Here is a 23,657-nt window from a genome sequence, read left to right as displayed (position 1 = left end):
GCGCAGGAATCATCATGATGGTGATAGCAGTAAAACTATAAGCTCGCCTACGCACGTGCTCGTGCGCGTGCTCATGCGCGTACCACGTGAAAAGCTCCCGAGCCACGGGGACAGCTCGGCTAACCCCAGAGAGCAGAGAGCAAGGACAAGTTCGGGCCACGCCCCGGCTGCTCGTTCTGACCCTCCGTGTCCGGGCCTCGTCTCGGCGTTGAAGTCCCCGGGTGCGTCCTGGACTGGGCGTCGCCCTACCTCGCCCCCATTTTGGTCTGAAGCGGCGTTCGTCACGGCCAGCTGCTGTTCTGGTCACGGAGCGAGAGGCTGTCCCAGGTCTGTTCGCGGCCGTCGGCGGTACGCTGTTCTCGGTGGTGTACAGGCAAGCCCAGGCGTTGACCACCGTACTGGGATGCCCCTGGTGGTTATCTTCTACACCAGGCCCCGCCTCGGTACGAACTCCGGAAGCGCAAGGCACACCGCCTCCCGACTACCAGAGAGCTCAAGGTCAAGCGCAACGTTCACGCCCCAAGAGTAGAATGTGAGTGAACGAACAAGAACATTAACTCCCTTTCGCGTAGGACCGTGAACGCGTGTATATCTGTGTGAGTTTATGTTGTGTGTATCCCTTTGTCCATCTTCGTGTATATAAAAGTCTCTCGTTGTCCTCGAACGTCCTCTGTCCTCATCTGGCTAACCTATGCCCACAGTTGCCCACAAATTTTGGCGAGACTGCCAGGATAGATCGGCCTTACCTTCTTGCCGAGAGCCAGACGGGCGGGACGAACCGATGGATTTAGAGAAATTGCACGCGATCGGAACGGACATGGGTCTAACAGGATCGGCACTGCAGGAATGGGTTGACGTGGAGCGCGTTATCGAAAGGGAACTTCGTGCGCCTGTTCGCGACGAGCAGCGAGAAAAGATAGCGCTGGAGGAAAGACGGCTGCAAGCCGAGGAGCGCGTTTTGCTGTTGAAGCTAAAGTTGCAAGAACAGAAGACTGGTTCGAACGCGGGAGAGATAGGGCGACCGGTAAGCGATGACGCAGCATCCCCAGCTGTAATAGATAGCTGTGGCCCGCACAAGCTATTGCCACCGCTCAACGAGATGCGAGACGACCTCTACGCATATCTGCAGCGTTTTGAGCGCGTCGCGGTGTCTCAGGAGTGGCCTCGGAGCAAATAGGCCTTTTCGCTCAGCTTGTGCCTGACAGGAGAGGCGTTATCCGTGATTAGTCGACTTGACTCTGCTTCCGCCACCGACTATGATCAAGTGAAGGCAACATTGCTGTTACGATTCCGGTATACGGCTGAAGGATACCGCAAGAAATTTCGCAAGGCGAGACCAGAGGACAAGGAGACGGGGCTCTAATATGCTTCTCGCATAGCAGGTCATTTCGACCATTGGATGGAGCTGGCAAATGTCGAGAAAACATATGACGCTCTTCGCGACGTAATGATTTCAGAACAGTTCATGAAGGGATGCTCACCCACCCTGAGGGTATTTCTGAAGGAGAGGAACTGTAAGAAATTGCACTCTTTAGCGCAGAACGCAGACTGCTTTCTGGAAGCCCAAGATTTCTTCAATTTGGGCAAGGATAAGCTATCTAAGGAAAGCTCAGCAGATGCTCGTAAAGCAGAAACTGCTAAGCGCCAGTTCAAGGGCCAAAGTCTCTGTTGCTTGTGCAATAAGACAGGGCTTCGGGCGTCTGAATGTTGGTCTCGGACAAGAAATAAACAGTCAGCAACAGGCTGGTCGAGTGGCAGAAACGGTTCGTCTATGGAGACAACTCGAACCCAGGAAAAGCAGTTGGCGTCATGCACGCTGTCACCCAAAGAAGGAGACAACGCTGACACACCGGAGAAACCGGATGAAGGGTACGTCGTACTCCAGACTGGGGAGACTATCCCGATTGTGAATATGACGTCGACGCATACCCCAACTGTGGCTGATGTCGGAACTCTGCCTGTAGTGAGAGGATTGCTTGAGGGCAAAAGTGTATCTGTACTTCGAGGTACGGGATGCAACACGGTAGTGGTACGAGAAAGGCTTGTTCGAAAGAGAAGTTTACGGGGACTACAAGTCCGGTTTTTCTGCTCGACAGAACAGTGCACCACTTGCCGGAGGCAATCGTTTCTATTGACACACCGTTCTTCACCGGTGTCGTGCGAGTTAAATGCATGAAGAACCCTCTATACGATGTCGTGCTAGGCAACATCGAAGGTGCCCGATCTACAGAGCTAAAATATTCGCACAAGCCTCAACAGCATCGTGAGAGGCATCGTGATTACAGCGGAGGGAATGCAGTCAGAAAACTCGCTAACTCGCCCGTGCCCATCATCGCGGACGACACGCAAAGTGATGTCGGAAACGAGTCAGGCTACTTACCAATGACAGTAGAGACAACTTGCACACCTCATAGACCCGCAGATCAAGTACCACTAGGTGATAGTGCTGCAGCAGTGAAAGAAACACGCGCCACAACCAGGCTACCTGTTCTGAAAACCACTACCCCAATCATAGATAAAGTGACGCTTGAGGAATACCAAAGAAATGACCCATCGTTACGGTATTGTTATGAGAGTCTTGGTAAAAAGTTAATAGTAAAGAATCGCGAAACCTTCTTCTTTCTTGTAGATGGTATCTTGTATCGGAAGCACAAGCTACTCCCAGAGAAGGAACTCGAACAACTGGTCATACCGAGACAACTGCGAGAGACTGTGCTCAAACTAGCCCATGAAGGTATCCTCGCCGGACACTAAGGAATATCCCGAACAACTGACCGTATTCTTGCCGAATTCTTCTGGCCAGCTGTTCAATCTGAAACCAAGAGGTTTGTGAAGTCCTGCGATATCTGTAGGCGAACTGTCCCACGCCATTTGGTTGGTCGGGCTCCGTTAGGTACCATGACAATCATTGAGACCCCGTTTTCACGTGTGGGCATCGACATCATCGGTACTTTGTCACCGACATCTTCCAAGGGCAACAGGTACATTTTAACCATGGTGGATTTTGCAACGAGATATCCAGACGCCATCGCACTTCCTTCGAGTGAAAGCAAGGTCGTGGCAGAAGGTCTAATGGAAATGCTGTCGCGAGTTGGTCTACCATGTGAAATTGTAAGCGACCGCGGGACAAGCTTCATGTCGTCGGTTATGAAGGAGTTCAGCCGGCTACTATCTATCAGGCAATTACCGACAACCCCTTACCATCCGATGGCAAACGGGGTAGTGGAACGATTCAACGGCACGTTGAAGCAAATGCTCCGCCGAATGAGTCGGGAAAGCCCGAAAAATTGGGACCGCTACCTCGGCCCCCTCCTTTTCGCGTATCGGGAGATGCCACAAAGAGTACGGGATACTCAGCGTTCGAGTTGCTTTATGGCCGATACGTTCGCGGCCCAATGCCGATTTTGAGAGACTTGTGGACTAACCCAAAGTTGGATGACGCGACCAAGTAAACCCATGAATACATCGTAGAACTGCGGGAACGTCTGCAACGAACCTGTGAAATAGCATCTCAGGAACTTGCGAAGGCACATGTTTGTCAGAAGACTTACTATGATCGCAAGGCGAAGAAGCGGGACTTAAGCGTGGGTGACAAAGTTCTCGTGCTGCTACCCGCCGATCACAACAAACTGATACTAACATGGAAGGGCCCCTTTACTGTGACAGACGAGAAAAGCCCATAGGATTATGCTGTGAATCTCGGTCACAGAATAACTGTCTTCCATATCAACATGCTCAAAAAGTACAAGCTGCGGAATACCTCGGACACGTCAACGACGACAGCTGCTGCTGTAACGTCAATCCATCAAGTGGAAATCGAAGGCACAGAAAATTTATTACATGCCCCACTTGCACAAATGCAGAATTGGAAGGATGTGGCTGTAGCACCTAGCCTCAGTAGAGAAAAAAGAAACCAAGTCAACAAGCTCCTTTCCACCTACCACGACATATTTTCTGATTTACCGGGAAAGACTTATGTTGTGGACTGCCAGCTGAAATTGACCACCGCTCAGCCCATACATGTCCGACAATACCCCATACCTTTCGCTGTTAAGGAAGCTATTGAGAAAGAGATCCAGGAAATGTTACGGCTGGGCATAATAGAGAAATCTACATCTGCTTATCAAGCTCCGATTGTGGTTGTCAAGAAGAAGGATGGCACGATGCGCCTCTGCATTGATTTTTGTCAACTTAACAATGTGGTCGTTCCGGATGCGGAACCAATTCCACGCGCTAACATAATGTTTGCACGACTTACTGCGCGTCAATACTTTTCGAAGTTTGACTTCACAAAAGGATATTGGCAGGTACCAATGGCCAGTACGTCAAAAGAAGCTACAGCATTTTCCTGTGACTCGGGCCTATACCAATTCCGGGTTATGCCTTTTGGCATAAAGACTGCACCTGCCGTGTTCAACCGATTGATGCGAGAAGTCGTAGGTCACATTCCTAATGTCTATTACTACTTTGATGATGTTCTTGTTGCGACCGCAACACGGGATGAACACATGGTCACATTACGCCATGTATTTCAACGTGTGCGCGAGGCGCCTTTAACTATCAAGCCGAAGAAAAGTGAGATAGGTTCCCCGATGACTAGCTTCCTTGATCACATTGTGGGACAAGGGCTGCTACAACCTCAGAAGGACACATCAGACAAAATCGTGTCAGCGAAACGGCCGGAAAGTAAGAAAGAGCTTCGAGCCTTTCTCGGACTTACCGGTTACTACCGAGAGTTTGTGCCCAACTATGCCGAGATTTCACATCCACTTACCGAGCTCACAAAGAAAGGAAGTCCTAATAAGCTGGGATGGCGTGACGAGCATCAGGATGCATTTCAAAAGCTCAAGGCAATGATGTCAAGGCGACCCATACTGAAAGCACCTAACCTCGAGAAGCCTTTCGTATTGCGCACTGACGCATCATCACGGAGTTTGGGAGCTGTCCTCCTACAAGAACACGATGGTCTCTTGCATCCAGTGTCCTACGCCAGTAGAAAGCTGCTACCGCGTGAAGTGGCATCTTCTACAATTGAGAAAGAATGCCTCGCCATCGTGTGGGGTGTCCAGAAATTTCATGTGTACCTCTACGGCAGGCCATTCGTTTTGCATTCAGACCACCAGCCACTGAAATACATCAACTCTGCCGGACCAATCAACACACGAGTGCTACGCTGGAGCCTACTCTTGATGGACTACGACTTCCACGTAGAATACATTAAGGGCTCAGATAATGCCGGCGCCGACTATCTTAGCCGCACATCTCTTACTACTGACTAGGCTGTCCGATTACTCGCATAGACACACAAAGAACTCATGACGCGGGTAATACGTTGTCTACTCTATGAACATGCCTACCCATCTTATCCCACCGTTTCGCTGTTCTTGAACTGGGGGGAAGATGTGGTAAAAAACGCTGCCCTGGAGAGTGTACGTCATGCTTTGACGTAGAAAATCGGTGTGCGGGGCTGATTTAGTATTTCAGGGTGCGCGGGAATCATCATGATGGTGATAGCGGTAAAACTATAAGCTCGCCTATGCGCGTGCTCGTGCGCGTACCACGTGAAAAGCTCCCGAGCCATGGGGACAGCTCGGCTAACCCCAGAGAGCAGAGAGCAAGGACAAGTTCGGGCCATGCCCCGGCTGCTCGTCCTGACCCTCCGTGTCCGGGCCTCTTCTCGGCGTTGAAGTCCTCGGGTGCGTCCTGGACTGGGCGTCGCCCCACCTCGCCCCCACGTTGGTCTGAAGCGGCGTTCGTCACGGCCAGCTGCTGTTCTGGTCTCGGAGCGAGACGCTGTCCCAGGTCTGTTCGCGGCCGTCGGCGGTACGCTGTTCTCGGTGGTGTACAGGCAAGCCCAGGCGTTGACCACCGTACTGGGATGCCCCTGGCGGTTATCTTCTAGACCGGGCCCCGCCTTGGTACGAACTCCGGAAGCACAAGGCACACCGCCTCCCGACTACCAGAGAGCTCAAGGTCAAGCGCAACGTTCACGCCCCAAGAGTAGAATGTGAGTGAACGAACAAGAACATTAACTCCCTTTCGCGTAGGACCGTGAACGCGTGTATATCTGTGTGAGTTTATGTTGTGTGTATCCCTTTGTCCGTCTTCGTGTATATAAAAGTCTCTCGTTGTCCTCGAACGTCCTCTGTTCTCATCTGGCTAACCTATGCCCACAGTTGCCCACACTATTCAATAAATTCAGCTTATGGCGGCGGAAACAAGTCACTTACAAATTTTTTCTTCTATACTCACATCAAAATTGCGCAATGTGAAGTTTCACTGAAATAACTGCTACACAAGCTGTTCACGTTTCACGAATACAGCAATTCTTGTGCGCTCAGCGCCCTTTCATGACACAACGAGTCTCTCAGCAAACCCAAACACGGCGAGCATGTTACGCCGTTATCTTATGCAACTATTTCAGTGTGACGCGCTCATTGTACCCTTGTTGAGGTGTGCTCGGCATGATTTTGAAATGCCCGTCCAGCAAAAGTACATTTGTGGCGTGTACGTGGCCGATGCAATAGGCTCCAATGTGACTGCAAGCAAAATATGGTGATGTTCATTGTCGACTATGCCGAGTATTGCTTGCGATGCGACTGTTGTGACAATAGTCCCAGCGCCAACAACAGGATTGCTGATCTCGGTAAGCAAAGTTTAATTTGGCTGCCATTGTGCGTTTTCCCTCTTGTGTGCTCTGACAAATGTGGCCTCTCGTATATGAGAATCGGGAAAGCTATTATAAATATGTATATTTTGTGACAGTAATTTCTAAAAACTAGTGCTCAATTGGAATTGACGAGCTTATCGTGCAGCCCACATTACTCCCTTTTCCTGCACGTGTCAGCTTACAATCTTTTCACAACGTTGTTAGGTAAGGAGTTTTACGTACCATGTTCAGGCTGATGTGGAGTTTTGTTGTGTAATGTTTGTGCTAAAAGCTTAGTGCACCCCACCCCTCAATCAAACCTCACTCAGGGGCACTCTAATAAAAAGGCGGCTCTGTGTTCTCTCGATCGGACAATTGTGTGGCCTCTCGCGCTCTTTATGACTACCTTGTTCACCTCGTGGTAACTCGAGCGCAGTCCAAAAACGATGCCTAAATAAGCGGATAAGCATGTACCGTATTCGCCAAGCGTGAAAGACGCACTGATAAGTGCTCAAGTGCTAAATGACATGTGAAAAGTGGACTTGGACAAATGCGGAATGTCTAACAAATGTCTGAATTTAGTATATACCACTCTTTTTTATCTTTGATGTTCCTAATTATAGGGTGATCTACTGATAAAAATAAAAATTGCTACACCACCTTTATATGTACACAATGACCAAGCTTGGTACAAGGAGGCAGGAAGATATAATTCACCTGAAGGAACTAGACAGTGCGCATGTGCTTTCTCCTATAATATCATGTACCCATGTGCTTTTTCGCAGACCGTGAATATGGTTCAACAACTTTTAAAACGTGAAAAAACTAACCCACATTGGCTTTTTTCAGACCTAATGCAGTGTTTCTTGGCGTGTTTAAATAAATAAAAGTTTGATCACTATATGCAATTGGTTGATCAAACTTTATGAACAGCGATTATATGAACAGATACTTAGGGGTTCTGCAATAAATGTTTTTCCACAAAAAACACTACAGTTATGTTTAGTTATTTACTGTAGACTTTCTCATTTTGAATAAAGTTCGTCATGCTTTTATTTGTCTGACTTATTCGTTTATTTGCTTTGCGTCCGGGCGAGTGTTCGATCCAAAGCTCCTGCATGGACTGTTCGGATTCATCGACTCCGAAAAATTTCGACTATTTCTCACAGAAATTACTATATGCACGCAGGCTTTATAGACATATATTGATTATAAAGTTTGTTCACCACTGAGCTAAAAAGCATGGTTAGCCGATACGCCTGTCTTTCTTTGAGGGCACTTCTATTTTCCAGGTGAATGAAAGGAAAATGCAGTTTGCTGAGTGGAAGATATATGAACCCACAACGTCTGTCTTGCCTCGTGTGATGTTCTTCTCCTAATGAAAGAGTTATTGTACGAGGCATGCAGAAGTTGTATAAGGTCAGTGCCATGCATTGGTCTGCTGTAGTTGTCATAATAGGTGGATTTCGAGGTTTACACTATAACCTTTCACTTTAGAAGTTTTTCAAATACCTCTAGAGACAAAAACACGCTATATCTCCAATAAAGGTTCCTATTTTAGAGGTTGCTAGTTACCTTTTGCTTTCAAGGTTTCTGGGTTAGTTGAAAAAATACCGTGACTTATGTGATACAAGTTACCACATTAAAAGGTAATTTAAATTAGATACGAACCTTGAAAATGTATGCCTCTACTAGAGGTTACGTGGTTAAGTGTTTAGCATCGCAACCACTTGAATAACTACGCACGCGAGGAAAGCACAGCATTAGTACAGCATTGCATTAGTACAGCATTTTGGTGGGAAAGGAAAATGATGGTGAGAAGGAAAGTTGGGACGGTAAACAGACAAAGAAGCAGGGGAGATAGAGAAATACATAGCTACATCATGTTTAATAGCAATTAGGAAAGTAGTATTAATTAACTCCTTATGTAGTGGAGTTAGGCAGTTGCGTCAAATGAGATAAATCATGCGAGGAACTCATCGCAACTTTGAGATTTTAGAAAAATGGCCTCTGGTAGTAAGTTCGAATTAATAAATTTCTCCTAAATTCTGTGGCAAAACAGAAGCCGAAACGCGAAAGAGCGCAACGGCCAGACGCCCGAAATGAAAGAGCATTGTTACATACCATTACCCGCCTTTGTTGTGTGGGTGTGTGGGCTGCGCTTGCAATTGCAGCACGCATAACGCATATACGTCAACCTACGGGGAAGAAATGCACCCATTTAACCGTTGTTTTCAATAGTGACATCATTGTAGTCGTCTGCTTGTTGCGCTCATCGGTCCTTTAGTTTTGGTTTCGCCATAGAATTCTGGATATTTTATTAATTAGCAGTTATTACTGGAGGTCACTTTTTCGAAATCTCAAAGCGACATTAGGATTTTGGCATGAAGGCCTTCAATTCTCCCATTTTACCTAACTGCTTTACTCCACTAATTAGAAAGCCAATCTTTTCTAAGTACCGTGACAAATGATATCTTCAACGCTTTTATTATGCTTGCCGCTACCCAATCAAGCAACTGTGAACACTGCCAGCAAATGACGCCTTTTCCTGATATTTAAAACAATAGTGGACATTTTTCTTGAAACACCCTGTGTATATATATATATATATATATATATATATATATATACATAAGAGTATTCGGCTAAAGCGTGAGACACGAGGTGCGATACGGCATTACATCCAACGTGCGGAACCGCACGCATGCATACGATCACTCAAGACATAAGGTGTAAAGCAGAAGTCCTTACACAGGTTTTTTTTCCGGCGTCTCGGCATGCGCACTCTAAACATTGGTTACAAAAGAAACTACCTTGCACAGCCATACTACGCGGTATAAGAACGTAATCAATAAACAAAAACTACGCTGGTTACGCCTTCACGAGTGGCAAATTTCGCTACAGCGCGCATTGACTTACGACTTTGAGCAGCCTAGATGTCAAATGCAAAGGTGAAAGCGAAACGAGCCGGTTCGCCGAGATGACCATGGTCTCCATAGAAGATTTCGTGCGATTGTACGGGCCACATTTTCAAGTTCTACAGCAGAAATAGGTGGTAAATCGCCGTTAGCAGTATTTTTCCATCAGCTTACCGACATGAATAAAAGAATCAAAACAAACACAAAAGGCACAGTACGTGTTTCCACATAAACTTTCCGTGGCGAGTTTCCCAGACGTGTTCTTTTTCGCGTTCTTGCCTGCCTGCTTTTACAAAGTGACTTTCATGTGTGCTTAGTGTTCTGGTGCAGCGTTCCAGCAGCGCGCACATGCATGGTGGACTGTTGTGTGCCATTTGCAAGTCACAAGCTAAAAGATAGATTAGATTTGTGGGGTTTAACGTCCCAAAACCACCATATGATTATGAGAGACGCCGTAGTGGAGGGCTCCGGAAATTTAGACCACCTGGGGTTCTTTAACGTGCACCCAAATCTGAGCACACGGGCCTACAACATTTCCGCCTCCATCGGAAACGCAGCCGCCGCAGCCGGGATTTAAACCCGCGCCCTGCGGGTCAGCAGCCGAGTACCTTAGCCGTTGCGTTGGGCTGTTAACCAAAATGTCTCTCTATGACTACCAGAAGATGTATCTTGTAGGCAGGCGCCTTCGGTACACGCACCCAAACTCAAGCACCGAGCGAACAGCTGGGAAGCCTAGTAAGCTCACGAGAGCTTTTTCTTCGCATGACCTCCACTCCCTTAAGTGGTGAATTATTGATTGATTGATTGTTGATTTGTAAGAAATTAAAAGGCATGCACAAATATTAAAAATAACCTGTCTGTTTTGTCTACCATAACCTCGAAGCCAACTCTGACACGATGAGGTCAACCGTTGGAAAAAGCCAGCTTCACAAGCTCATTGTAACGAATACTGCTAAATAAACTGTTTACGCCGTAAGTGCGAAAATTCACCACCTCCCCTTTAACTGCGAAGCAGTAGTGCCATATAGTCGTCGCATGTCTCGCGTTGTTATCACGGTGCTTCATAATCACACGAAAGGTACACATTTATTGCGATATCACTTATATAGACACTTTCAGCGTGTTTTTTTTCTTTTTGGCAGCGGCCGTCATTTCTTGTATAAAGTACAAATAGATTACATCATCCCTCATTCGTAAAGCACGCAAGCGCTGGCGACGAACGCAGCTGAAGCAGAGAGGGAACAAATGGGCATCTCCGTCACACGAGGAGTGCACCTGCTGATAACATCAACAAGCATGCGATGCCTCTATTTGATTGCTTCTCAAGCTGAAAGGAAGCGCTCCGATTGTGATTCGGGAAAGGGGAGGGGGCACTGTGGCGCTCGAGCAGCAACTGCGGACTTTGTCCATGCGGCCGCTGAAGCGCGCTACCGTGACAGACACCAGGAGATGGCGCGTAAACTTGCTGTGCTTTCTCAACACTTACGTCGCGTGTATACCCCGACAGCGTGAAAGCCGCTTCGATCCTTGGAGCAGCCGTAATACCTCAAACAGGCGTTTTGTTGTGTTACGCGACATCGGATCCATGAGCCTCACTTCATATTATCATTCCACGTTGTTGCTATTTTTATTTGCTGCTCCGCATGAACATTCCACTTCATTGCTTCATCGTTGTGGTGTATCAATGATTTCGTTTCTTTTTTTTTTTGCCTTGGCTTTAGCAAATAGGCCACAGTGTTCGATGGAGGCACGTGATTTTGGCCATTTGTGAGTTCCGGTAGTTTATTAAAGTAAGTGCTTAAGTCGAAGCTATTTACGCTGTCAGCAGCCTGTATTTCGTAAAAGATATCATCATCATGAGCCGGCACGCGCTTTCTTCATTTTCTTTATAGCGAAGTTCCCAAAGTGTACGAGTGTGCGGATAGTAAAATATAGAACCAAATCGAATACGAGTCGATTGCTAAGGCAAGTATTTTAAAGGCAGAACTCGAATTCTGCTACTTTTCACTGAAGACGAATATTTACTAACTTTAACAAAGTAACGTTGCCCCTACATTTAACCAAAAAAGAAACATTTCACAGTTTTGTAAACTGAGGTAAGTAAGCTCGTATACAGTAGCCACTTGAACCTACGAGGTATATTGTAGCGTAAGCTACACTGGTTGAGGTTGAGCAGTTTCACGTGGCTTACCGACAGCCTTGCTGCGCATGCCCGAGAAGCAGTGACGTCACATGGTGTACACTTGGCGCGCCACAGAAGGCCTGGAAGTTGCTGGAATGACGTGTCACCAGTGAGCTGGCGCTTGACTCACGTGAGCTAGTCCGTCCATTCATTTGTCCGTCCGTAGCTCACGCTACGTATATCCTGGCATATCCGACCTAAGCCACTGCTCGTATTTTTAAAGACGATCGTCTTTCTTGAGGACCTTCAACGCAAAAATTTTGGTCTGTCTGTACATTTTTACGTTTGTCCACCTTTAACGGTACCGGTCACTTCAAACGGCACCGGCCGATATCCTGAACGGCCGACCCCATCCACAGCACCCCCCAGCGTTGCTCAAGATTCAGCGTTCATACTTGTGCGATTGTCAATTAAAAACAATTATTGTGCATATCTGAGGCACCATAACAACATGTATATATTCTGTGTGTGCGTCTTTCACTAGAAAAGGTATACATAAGTTATTCTAAGGACAATAGCGCTTATCACGAGGCGCTGATCATGCAACGCTTGCACAAAAAGGGAAGTGTTTCTAACGCTTTGCTACGATGAAAAGGTGGTGGCACCTACTCTTCGCTTTGTGTTCTACATCTTATCACCTCTGAGATGGGTGCGTATGCCCGTCTCAGATCCATGCGTTTTTTTTTCAAGATAACTGCCAGATAGCACTCATGTCTCACGTGTGACGTGACTTGGTGCACTCGTTCGCCTCCGCTGCACGTTCGAGGCACTCTAACGCAGCGCCTCCAGAATACCATTCACCAACTTTCTTGCGCAGAACATGAAATGAACGTTTGCTTCAATCTCTCCAGACGCAAAACTATTGACTTTCGACGACATTTGCAGACTAACTTGCAGATACGAGGCCAATTTTTTTACTGTAGGATCAATAAAGCAGTTACTTTAGTATTCAAGGTGACACTTTGTCACCAGCTTTCTAATGAAAAATACGCCTAAATGATAAGTAATATTTATTCAATTAACATCATTATTTTCATTATAGTGGTGGGACGTTGAGGACACATTCGCCTCGGCAACACTGGAGCGTAAAGCAAAAAGTATTTCATCCGGTGATGAGTAAAGCTTCGATAATTCACCAGAAGTCTTAACTGCATGCTTACTGGTAATTCTCTCAAACTAGAAAAATGGTCCTCTTGTCTTCAACGTGCCGTGCCTTTGGCGTTAATGGAAGCTGAATTTACAGTTGGGATATAGACTTCGGTGTCGAGGGAGCTTTAACAAGTACATCGTCTATTTGCGAAGGAAGGAGGCATTCTAAACTCTTAAGGGAAAGTCTTCTAAATAAGGTATTTTATTATTTCACACCGGAAAACCCCTACGTTATGGAGCATCAGAGTTAGAATGGTAAGTTCGATTAGGCATCCCAAAATATTATCAAACGAAAATCAGAGAACACGGTCACTAAAATGCTCTGAAGTCGTGCATGCGCAAAACATTGGTTGACAAGACGCACACACTTGTAACCCAGAAAATTGTCATATAATAAAAGATTTATTGTCTCCTATGCAATCGCCTCGTGAGTGAACTTTTCTCTTTAAATCATCTCCTTATTCGATTGAACCCCCTTTTCCGTGCCTAACGTGGTTTTTGTTTTTAGCGATTACAGAGAAGCCAACCATCGGGCACAAAAACAAAATGGAGACCACTGAGAGGTGGTCGTGTGGTGGCGGTGGCGTACAAAGAGTGGTGTCACTTTCTGAAGATCTAGGTGATTCAGCGCACTGTCTGCATCTGGGATCGGAGGCATTGCAAGCGTTCTGCACCTCACGTGTCACCCCTTCTCTGAGCAAGCGATAGTATCGTATGACATCACGATGTTGTCATAATGACATCAGGCCGTGCTCGAAGATAATTGTTGGCAGCGGAAAGCTGGATCTTTAAGGCTGCATCGCCGACCTCATTGCATTGACGACGTGCGCGGGGATAAATAGACCCAGAAGAGTATTGAACACACCGAGGACAGCTTCATTTTTATGCAGCGTACACATTGCCACTTCAAAAATGCTGGTTAGCGCTGCAGATGATTTTTAAATAAAAACATAATACCCCTGTCACGCGCCACATGTAATTTTATTTGCAGAGAAGGTGAATAGGTGTTAATGCGATTCTTGTAGCTGCACAGCAAGTGAGATATGCAGTCCATGGCATTTGCCAATTGAATGGTGTATTCCGAACGTATTCAAGCGTGGAATGTGTAGGCCTATAATGACAGTAGCTCAACAAAAATTCACAATATTGGCATGTTACAGAGAAATCTAATCCATGGTAAGGTTTTTATGAATTACTGTTCTTGATTTCTTCCCCAACGTTTTGACGTACAATGCAGTAGCTAAAGCAATTAGTGGAAATATATATACGCCGATCAGCTACGCTCACAAACGCTCATCAGTTGTTCTTTTTCAGGCCTTTGGAGCTGTTTTTGGTGCAGTATATGGTGCTGCGCTACAAAGATCGGAATTTCGCACGTGATATGTGTACGCCAAGATGGAAGCAAACTCTATACAGCTTCGTCAGCAGAAGCGAAAAGTGCATGGCACTGATTACGAACATCATGTGCGAATAGCAGAAACACAAGTCATCGCAATGACATCCAAAACAAATGTAATTGACAGCGAACGACATTATATGTGACTTGTAAGAGGCTATAAGCGTTGCTTTGAGACGAGTGATAATAAAGACACCTTGTTTCGGAAATAAGACTTTTGTTCGTTGAGACAACGTTACTTCAAAATATTTCGTGCCCTTCCTGCTTCTCGCGCAAGCAGTCGCGCTTATCTTGAGATATCATGAAAAGCGCATACACACTTGTCGCTTGCTGCAGTCGTGTCAAAACAGCGTAGTGCTAACTTCCCTAGTTGTTTCATCTAAGGACATTACGTATAGTGCCAGCACAGAGCGCAGAAAACAAAGCGCGCAACGCACGTTACCAAAGGATTCATGTTTTTAGGGCAATTACAGAGAAGCAAAACATCTGGCACAAAAACAAGTTGGCGAGCACTGAGAGGTGGTCGTGCAGTAGCGCCGACGCACAAGGAGTGGCGTCACTTTCTGAAGATCTGGCTGATTTAGCGCAGCGTCTAGAACGTCTGCGGAAACAAATACGCCGGCTCAAATAACCAATAAAGATTAGGCTAATGACCCTATAAGTGCAAATACATTGCCCGTTAGGATTTTCGGTATCGTGGAGCTGGAAATACCCGTAAATGAGTTGGTTACAATCTTGTAGAGCAATTTCGGAAGCCTCTGCAAGATTTCAACGGAAGTTTATCGGAAAGTCGTTTCGGCACGTGTGACAGTATGTGGTTTGCCGGACTTATTTACAGCATCTCCAGAGTGCAGGACTAAGAGCAGTGTGACTGCGCGGCGGCGACGACGACTTAGCAGTTTATGTGCATGCGTCACCGGTCTGCCCCAAGCAAGCGCAGGGACGCGGGACATCAGGGACATGTCGCGACTTACTGCTGCAGTTGTGTCCCCCCTCTTCATCGCCACACCGAATCACTTAATTCTCAAATTTAAATGGTGTTCAGGAAAGGCTGGTGTTATACCTACGCCTTCCGTTCTTGTTCATACGTCGCTTGACTCTCGACAAAAGCCACTTTGCATATCCACGAACACGAACCGTAACATTTCAAGCCTGATTTTTTCCTCGAGCTGCCAAATACTGGAATGACCTGCTTCACCATGCTGCTGCCATGAGAAGTCATACCGAATTTTTGATCACATTCCCAACGTGTATCACACTATAACACCTGCTTTCATTTGTACTAGCTATTATGTTAGCCACCCCTTATGCATTACCCTTTAAAGGTCATTGAAATGAAATAAGAGCGACCGATGACGTTGTGAGGAAACTATGGCTATGGAAGGAGAGAACATTTAAGTATGGTTAAACCCGCTGCCACAGGTGACTTGTGGTGATGCATGTGCCGTCAAAACATCCCACGGCTTCGTCGTCGCAGCTCTCTACATTTCGCCAGGAACCTCGCGGAACGACATCATTAAGTTCTCTCTCCACAACTTCAGCGCGGTGTGCCAAGAGGATGTGGCGGTGATCGTCACAGGAGACTTCAACGTATATGTACTTCGGTGTGAAATGAGTGGCTTGTGGCGCTTTTTGGGGCCTAACTTGGACTTCACCTCCTGTTTGATGTCACACAGCCAACTACACGCAACAACAAGTGTCTAGATATTGTGTCCCTAAAGAGTGTTGCGTCATGATCACTGCGTGTCATTGCCAACGTACCTAAGTGACAACAAGGTTGTTGTCGCTGTCATTGAGTGAACTGTGTTTGATTTATATTCGTCAGTGTTTCTGTGGAATACTATATTTGCTTCCCTTATTTCATATACGTCATTAAATACGTCATTTATTTCGCCATGTGGGTCTTGCATTACTATCATTCAGAGCACACACGAAAGAGGGCCTCACCACATATAGGTGCGCTCTACACATAACAAACTGCGACTGGCGGTGACACACAATGTATAGCCCTCACTACCAGCATACGCTGCCTACGAAAGAAATGTGCCTCGAAATTTCCTTCCTCTACTAATTCTAAGCGAGGGTCTCGTTTTTACAGATGCGTTGCATTTAGGTTGTATACTAGGGCCGCTGTCCGCTCGACAAAGCACCACATGCATAGGTCGGCAATACTTGCGCAACTCATTCAGACTCATTTATGAAATATACTTAGAGCTTCGGACTCACTCGGACTCAGACTCACGAAAATTTTCTTCAGCCGTACTCACCCGGACTCCCTCACCAACACATTACTCCCCTGTACTCGCTCAAACTCAGAGCCAAGGCTCGATCTGAGTCTGAGTGATTGCGAGTGAGTCGACACATGAGCCGCTTGCCTAGAATTTTCTCCTAATTCAACTATGGTGTCAATGCTCTTTAACAACATGGATGTCACGCGTAATTGGTGCTGTACTTGGCGACGTTTGACGTATACTACCTGCTCAGACGAGCTCTGAGGGTTTGCAAAACAGCTAGGTTATTTTTCTTAAAAGACCATAACATACATTGATCAATAATTTCCCTGTAATAGTAGGTGGGAGGGGGAGGCCGAAGTCAGCCCCCACGCAATACTTGCTTCTGATCAATACCGTACTCGCGTAATGATCACACCCCTAAATTTTGTTTAGCAATGAGATAAAGAGCGCCAAAGTGTAATAATGCTGAAAAAAACATTGTGAGTACATCATTTTTAAGCATGAAAGTGACAAACTTCTCACCGGATGAACACGCAATATATTACATGTGTTGCTCTCGACCTAGGAGACGTATTTGAGTCTTTAAACCATCAAATTTGCTTTGCCTGACTCTGTGTGTTACTTTAGTGATGAAAACAGAAGCAAATTTGATAGTTTGAAGCAAGCTGAAATGCAGCCAGGCCTCTACACTCAAAAAACCCTCGTCACAAACGATCAGGATCCAATGTGTCCCTTCGTGACACTAGGGCTACAAGACAAGCTAGACAAAAAAATGACAGTTTTCTTCTCAACAAAGAGACATAGTAGAAAGGTTCACGATGGAACTGGCTACAAATATTGATAATTTTGACGCTCCTGATCACCTTTCTGGCTGGTTGATTAGTTTGTTGCTCTCTGAACACCTTGACACAACCAAATCAGGGGGCTAGGTCATGAATCGAATGGTGCCATGTTGAGTAAACTAATACACTTAGGGAGAGAACGAGTTGAAAATGAAATGTTTCGCCATTACAGATTATAAATTTAGGCTCGTGGGATTACAAAAAGCTTTAGAGTATTAAAATGAACAAACCCAAATATAAATTTACACAACTGTAACTAAGACTTCGCTGCACCTGTTTCAAATCTTCTTTGTTGATTTTAATTCTCAAAACATACTTCTGGCATTTTTCCGTGCGCCAATAGTCGTATTTTCTTGTTATTAAACACTCTTTATTAAAACATGACACACTTTGATATAAAACTGAACAAATAAAATAGTGTCACGAGATTTATTATAGCTGCCTGTTATAAAAAGGCGCTCCTAGTGCTATTGCATACTTTTTGGCTAATTAATTTGTATGTTTTAATATTAATCAGATATCATTTGATTTAGTTAATTGAACTCTCCGAAGCTTTTTTTATGCCCCAACAAAAATTATTTTCAATGAGTAGAACTTGAGTGAGGAGTGTTCGCATAAGCCCCAATTTTAATGAAACTTCTAATTGTGAAAAATAATGAAAAGGTGGGACTTGCTTTATAAGGCTAACATACGCCTGAAAAGAAGTGCTTTATATCTTGGACGAATATTCTCTAGTGCTTATTGAGGTAACCTTGACAATGAAGCTCAACAGCCTCTAATCACAGTGCGCGCCCTGCCACAGTAGAGTGGTGACGCACGCGAGAAACATGCCGCGGCCACTGATAATCTGAAGCGGTTGAACCCAGACAGCATCGCGCACATAGGCTTTGAAAACTCTAAAATCTGGCTTTACTTATAGCAAATGCGAGCATTTGCGTCATACAGGAGAATCGCGAAATTTTGGCCGTGAACACAATCAAGCCAGCTTTTCTTGCCGTTGGTCTCCGAGATTCGCAGAGCTAAGTCAGATGAATCGGTTTAGCCTTTCGTTGTACACCGAGAAAATGTGCACGCGTGTATCCCTATTTGTTGTATATACAAATGAAAGACAACAGTCAACAGAACATTCTACGACTCGTAATAAAATAGTTCAACGCACAGGAAGCGAGAGATAGATGGAGAATGGAACTGCAAAAGCACAAATCACCAGGGCCATTCTTGCCCGGTAAAGCGAGCTTCGTACCATTCATCGGAAGATACATTAATCGTGTAGGCACTTTATCACTTTGGCATCATGTGTATGCCGAAGTTTAACGCATGTAGGCTTTATAAAACACACTTCAGAGTTGTTGCCTCAAACTCGATGTCATGCGATACTTTAGTGCCCTTAAATTGCGAGTTATACAGTATACGCCAAAATAAGTGATTCATCTTTTGCAATGTGCCCTCAGTTAGCGTTGATAAGCTTCCTACAAATATAAGGCGATATTGGATTTACAAAAGAAGATTGCCAGGTTCTTGATCGTTAGGAAACTGCGGCTCAACACCAACGAAAGAGAAGGGCTTATGCACGTTTGCTTGCGGAAGGCTCTCTCTGAACTACTCAATTATGGCCAGCTGGTGACAAGGGCGCTGGTGGCAGCGTTTTCGCAGCGCCTCCTGGGCAAAGTCTGGCTGATGCAACCAGCGTCAAAACCAGCGAGCGAGCCAGGATGATGCAATCAATGGCATTTCTTGCGGTTCATCCTTCGCAACGCACGGGAAGCGCCCCACATCCACTGATCAGATTACAGCCAGCGACCAGTGGTGATTCCTGATTGGAGGCTTCGAACTACTGGTTGATGCAAGAGCTCCCTAGGGCCCATGAAAGAACCAAGCAGCGCAAAAAGGCTAAAAGAGGAAAAACGACCTAAGAAATCTTGATTGATATGTGAAGTTTATGGTACCCTAAGAAATCTCAGCTCATCATCGTACCTTAATCCGGGGTACTTATATATAGGCTTGCGGCCACAGCACCGATTACGTAACGCCACTGTTAATACTGTACATAAATGCTGCGTCAACTCACCGTCGCCTTGCCCGCTTCTTTCTATCAGCTCTGCACAGATGTAGCCGCAAGCCAAAACACTCAACACCTCGTTCATGGCTTTGGCGGTGACGTAGTGTTTTAAACGCCTGTCAGTCATAATCGTGGATCGGGGAATCGATTCCCACACCGGACAATTTTTCTTTGCTGTCGGGGCGCCTTTACTTTGCTGTCTTTTATCAGTGATGTAAATTGGTCATAAAAGTCTTGGTGGACCCCAGCATAAAAAAAACTTTCATGTTACTAAATGCTTTCAGGGCAATATATTCAGTCTAAGATGGATGTAGTCGTGTATCTTAAACGCCAGGTATAATAGCGGAAGAGTAGATATAAGTAGCGTGCTTGGTGTCATTATTCCCTATGTACGCAAATGATGTTAATACCTATCCACACACAGAGCTGCACCTGTCCGATGTGCTGCCATGTACGATACAACATGCAGACCAACGTTAGGCGCGTCTACATCGGTGACTCGGAGACCGGTTGACCGAACGAATCCCTCTAGCTTTATTCGACCACCCCATATATAGAGCGCATGGCGCATGACGCCTTCTGCATCTCTCCCCAGAAATTAGCACACAACAAAAACACATCACATAACAAGTCAAGTATATTTGGAGTCTTCATTCGGGGACCGAACGTGGTGGCTCTAACTCCGCCTTCATTGGAGACTTGCGTTGTTGGTGCTGCGTCCGTAACAATGGCTTGCTCTTCGTGTCTGTCGTTGTTCTCTCCAGAAGCTGGCTCGTTAACTTAGCTCGTCGTTGGATCCGAATAGGGCACTAGATGCATTCTATTGCGCACAAGCACCACTGTAGGCGTTTCCGCGAAGTACGAGTGAGGCTTGAAGGCTGGGCTGAGAATGCACGCCGTTTCTTTGACGTCTCGAACCCACACCGTGCCTCCTGCATCCAACGGAGGAAGGATGGTCGCGGCGTGACGACGATAGAAGTATTTCTTCTGTCGTGTTCCTATGTGCTCGACTTGGCACTTAAACACTTCGGGCTCAGCCCAGTGCGGTTGGAGGTAATCCGCCGGCTTGGGAAGTCTTGTTCTCAGGCTGCGGCCCATGAGGAGCTGTGCTCGGCTCAATCTCGTAACGCCTGCAGTGTCTCTGTAAGATGGAAGTGCCAGAAAAGAATCTTCTGCATTCTCAAACAATTATTTAACCGTGCGCACCATCCTCTCAACTTCCCAGTTAGAATGCGGGTCGTTTGGACTTGATGTGATGTGTTGGAAGCCACAGTGCTTCGCAAAAGTTGCGAATGCACATGAAGCGAACTGTGGTTCAATAACGCTTCGTACAACTTCGGGGATGCCGAAACGCGCGAAAATGCTCTCGATGATAGCGCCAGAGTTCGTGCTTCGCATGTAGATGATTTAAGGATAGCGAGATCGACAATCTACTACTAGAAGGTAGTTGTGTGCCCTGTGAGTGAATAAGTCCATTTCGACCTCATGTCATGGTTGTGCTGGAGTTATCGCCAGAATCAATGGCTCACTCCGTTGTGCTTTTGTGGTTGCGCACAGCCTGCAGCGACTAACTTTGTCCCGTGTTTGCTGCGAAAGCCCGTCCCACCACACGGAGTCTTCTGCTCTCAACCGGACGGTATATACCTTGGCGTCCTTCATGGATAAATTTGAGCGTATTCGCTTGCAGTGAAGCTGCGATGACAAAGCGGTTACCCTTGAGCAGAACGCCGTTGCACAAAGAGAGATATCCTCGATGATTCCAGTACTTCCTAATCGGGTCTGGAAGCCTGTCTCGATGAGGCAAGCCCAGAGTGCAGTGCTTGACGAGCTGGATGCATTCTCCGTCCACTTCTTGGCGCCAGCGGACATCCTCAACAGTAACCAGCTTCGTGTCAGTAACTGCTGCAACTTGCAATTCCACGAACTCTTCTACCACACCCACCGGACTAATCGATGGCTTCTCGTCCAGAGCCCTTGAAAGAGTCGCGGCAGTGGCTAGTTCTTTGCCCGGAACGTAAACTACGTTGAATTGATAGCGCATGAGTTCGATGCAGAACCTCTGAATTTGTAGAGGCATCGTGTCCAGGTCAGCGTTTCCAAGTAATGTCACCAGCGGCTGGTGATCTGTTTCCACGTGTACTAGAGGCCCCGCACGTACTGATCAAAACGGTGCACCGCCCATGCTACCGCCAACGCTTGTTTCTCTGTTTCGCTGTATTGTGTCTTCGCGTGAGTTGGCGACCGTGAAGCAAATGCTACCGTACGTCGTTCCCCGACGGTTTATTCTACGGAAGTACCGTTCCAGATCCAACTGAGCTTGCGTGGCATGATAAAATGGTATTGCGACCTGAATAATACTTTTCAACGCAGAGGTCCGACGTGAGCATCGCCTTGATCTGATTAAAAGCAATCTCTTGAAGCGGTTCCACTTCCCATGCATTCTGCTCGCCTAGCAACGTGCAGATAGGGGCGGTTGCCTGCGAAAGATAAGGCAGGAAGCGACCAATATGATTAGCCTACCAAGGAAGCATCTAACACGAGCAACATCCTTGGGTGACTCTAAGTTGCGTAGGGCATCGAGTTTACTGGGGCTCGGCGAATACTGTTGCGTCGATGAACACACCCAAAAACTCGACTCTGCCTTGACTGAAGCAACACTTTGACTACTTCGGTTTAACTCTGGCTCTTCTGAGATGCCCCAGAACCTCCACAAGTCCTTTGTCGTGCTCTTCACGGTCTGTTCCGAAAACAAGGATGTCATCTACCATGTTGCCGACGTTCGCTTGTCCCTCTAGAATTCGAGCCATTTCTCGGTGAAAATACTCCGGTGCAGAGGTTAGGCCAAAAGGTCGACGACAGTAGCAGTAGCGTCCGAAGGGCGTGATGAATGTGGCATAATCTTGGCATTCGTGGGATAATTGCACTTGGTGAAATCCCGCTGTCGCGTTAAGTTTTGAGAACACCTTTGCGTCGCCAAGTTGCCCGAGCATGCTTTCAACCGTTGGAAGTACGTGTCTTTCACGGAGGACTTCTTTGTTGAGCTTTGTTAAGTGCACACATATTAGGATGCCACGTGATGCTTTCGGTAAAGTGACGAAACCTGCACACCACAGCGTCGGCTTTGTAATGTGGGTGATGACCCCTTGTTTTCTATCTCGTCCAGCTCTTGCTTCACTCGGTCGTACAGAGGAATCGGAATTCTTCGAGGTGCACGGAGAGTAAACGGCTTTGCATTCGGCTTGAGACGAAAAGTGTACTGCTTTCCTACGGTGCCAAGTCACTCGAAGATATACTGGATACGGGTGGCGTCGCTTGCAGGGTCAACTGGCTTTTCAGGTCGTTCTGCGGCGTCGACGAATTTCACGACTCCCAATGCGAGGATAGCAGGGTAGCCTAGTGAAGATGTAGACTGTGAAGGCATGATATACACTGATGGTACGCAGGTGTGGCTTTTCCACTCCAATGTAGCTTTGAATTGCCCTGGCACATTCAAAGGATAATTTCCTTGACCTGTGAGATGATTCTCCGGTTTGTCGAGTCAAGACGGTACACCAGAAAAAGTGCTCGGAACGACGGTAACTTCTCCTCTTGAGTCAACCTTGAACTTGAGCGGGACGCCATTCACGTTAACCCAAACAAACCTGGCGTTTGCTTCCCGACTGGTCTTGAGAGCATGTATCTCCATGATACGTGATGATCGGCTTAATGAACGCTGCTTGGTTAAGCAGACTGCTTCGAAATGGCCTTTCTTTTAGCAGAAATTGCAAACCACTGTCTTGGCAGGACAAAATTCTCGTGGATGTGCCTCTCATCCGAATAATCAAGACGATCCACGCGTTGCGTTGACAAAGGAGGTCGTTCTCGACGCCGTGCTCGCTTACGTGGCCTTCTTTGCACTGGTGTCTGCTTCGGTGCATCCACAGCGACCGGCCCAGATGACTGGTTTTCGCGTTCCAGTTTTTCTCTTTCGGCGTATTAGTGTAGCCATGTATGCAGGAGCGCTTTGCTCAGTGTCAACTCGGAAATGTGGCAGAGTTGTCCAGATAATCTGCTGTCCAAGAAGCCAACGATCAATTGGTCTTGAACGAGCCTATTCTGATTGGGCGATGAGTCGTAGTTGCATCTTTTGACCATGTTTCTCAACGCGGCGTAAAAAAGCATCAACGCTTTCGTCTGCTTGCTGCGTCTGCTTGTGAAAACGGTAACTCTTGTGAACTTCGTCTAGCTG

This window comes from Rhipicephalus microplus, chromosome X, assembly GCF_043290135.1.
Source record: "Rhipicephalus microplus isolate Deutch F79 chromosome X, USDA_Rmic, whole genome shotgun sequence".
In the NCBI taxonomy this organism is placed as follows: Eukaryota; Metazoa; Arthropoda; class Arachnida; order Ixodida; family Ixodidae; genus Rhipicephalus; species Rhipicephalus microplus.
The sequence above is the reverse complement of the archived record's forward strand: the minus strand, read 5'-3'. Positions refer to the sequence as shown.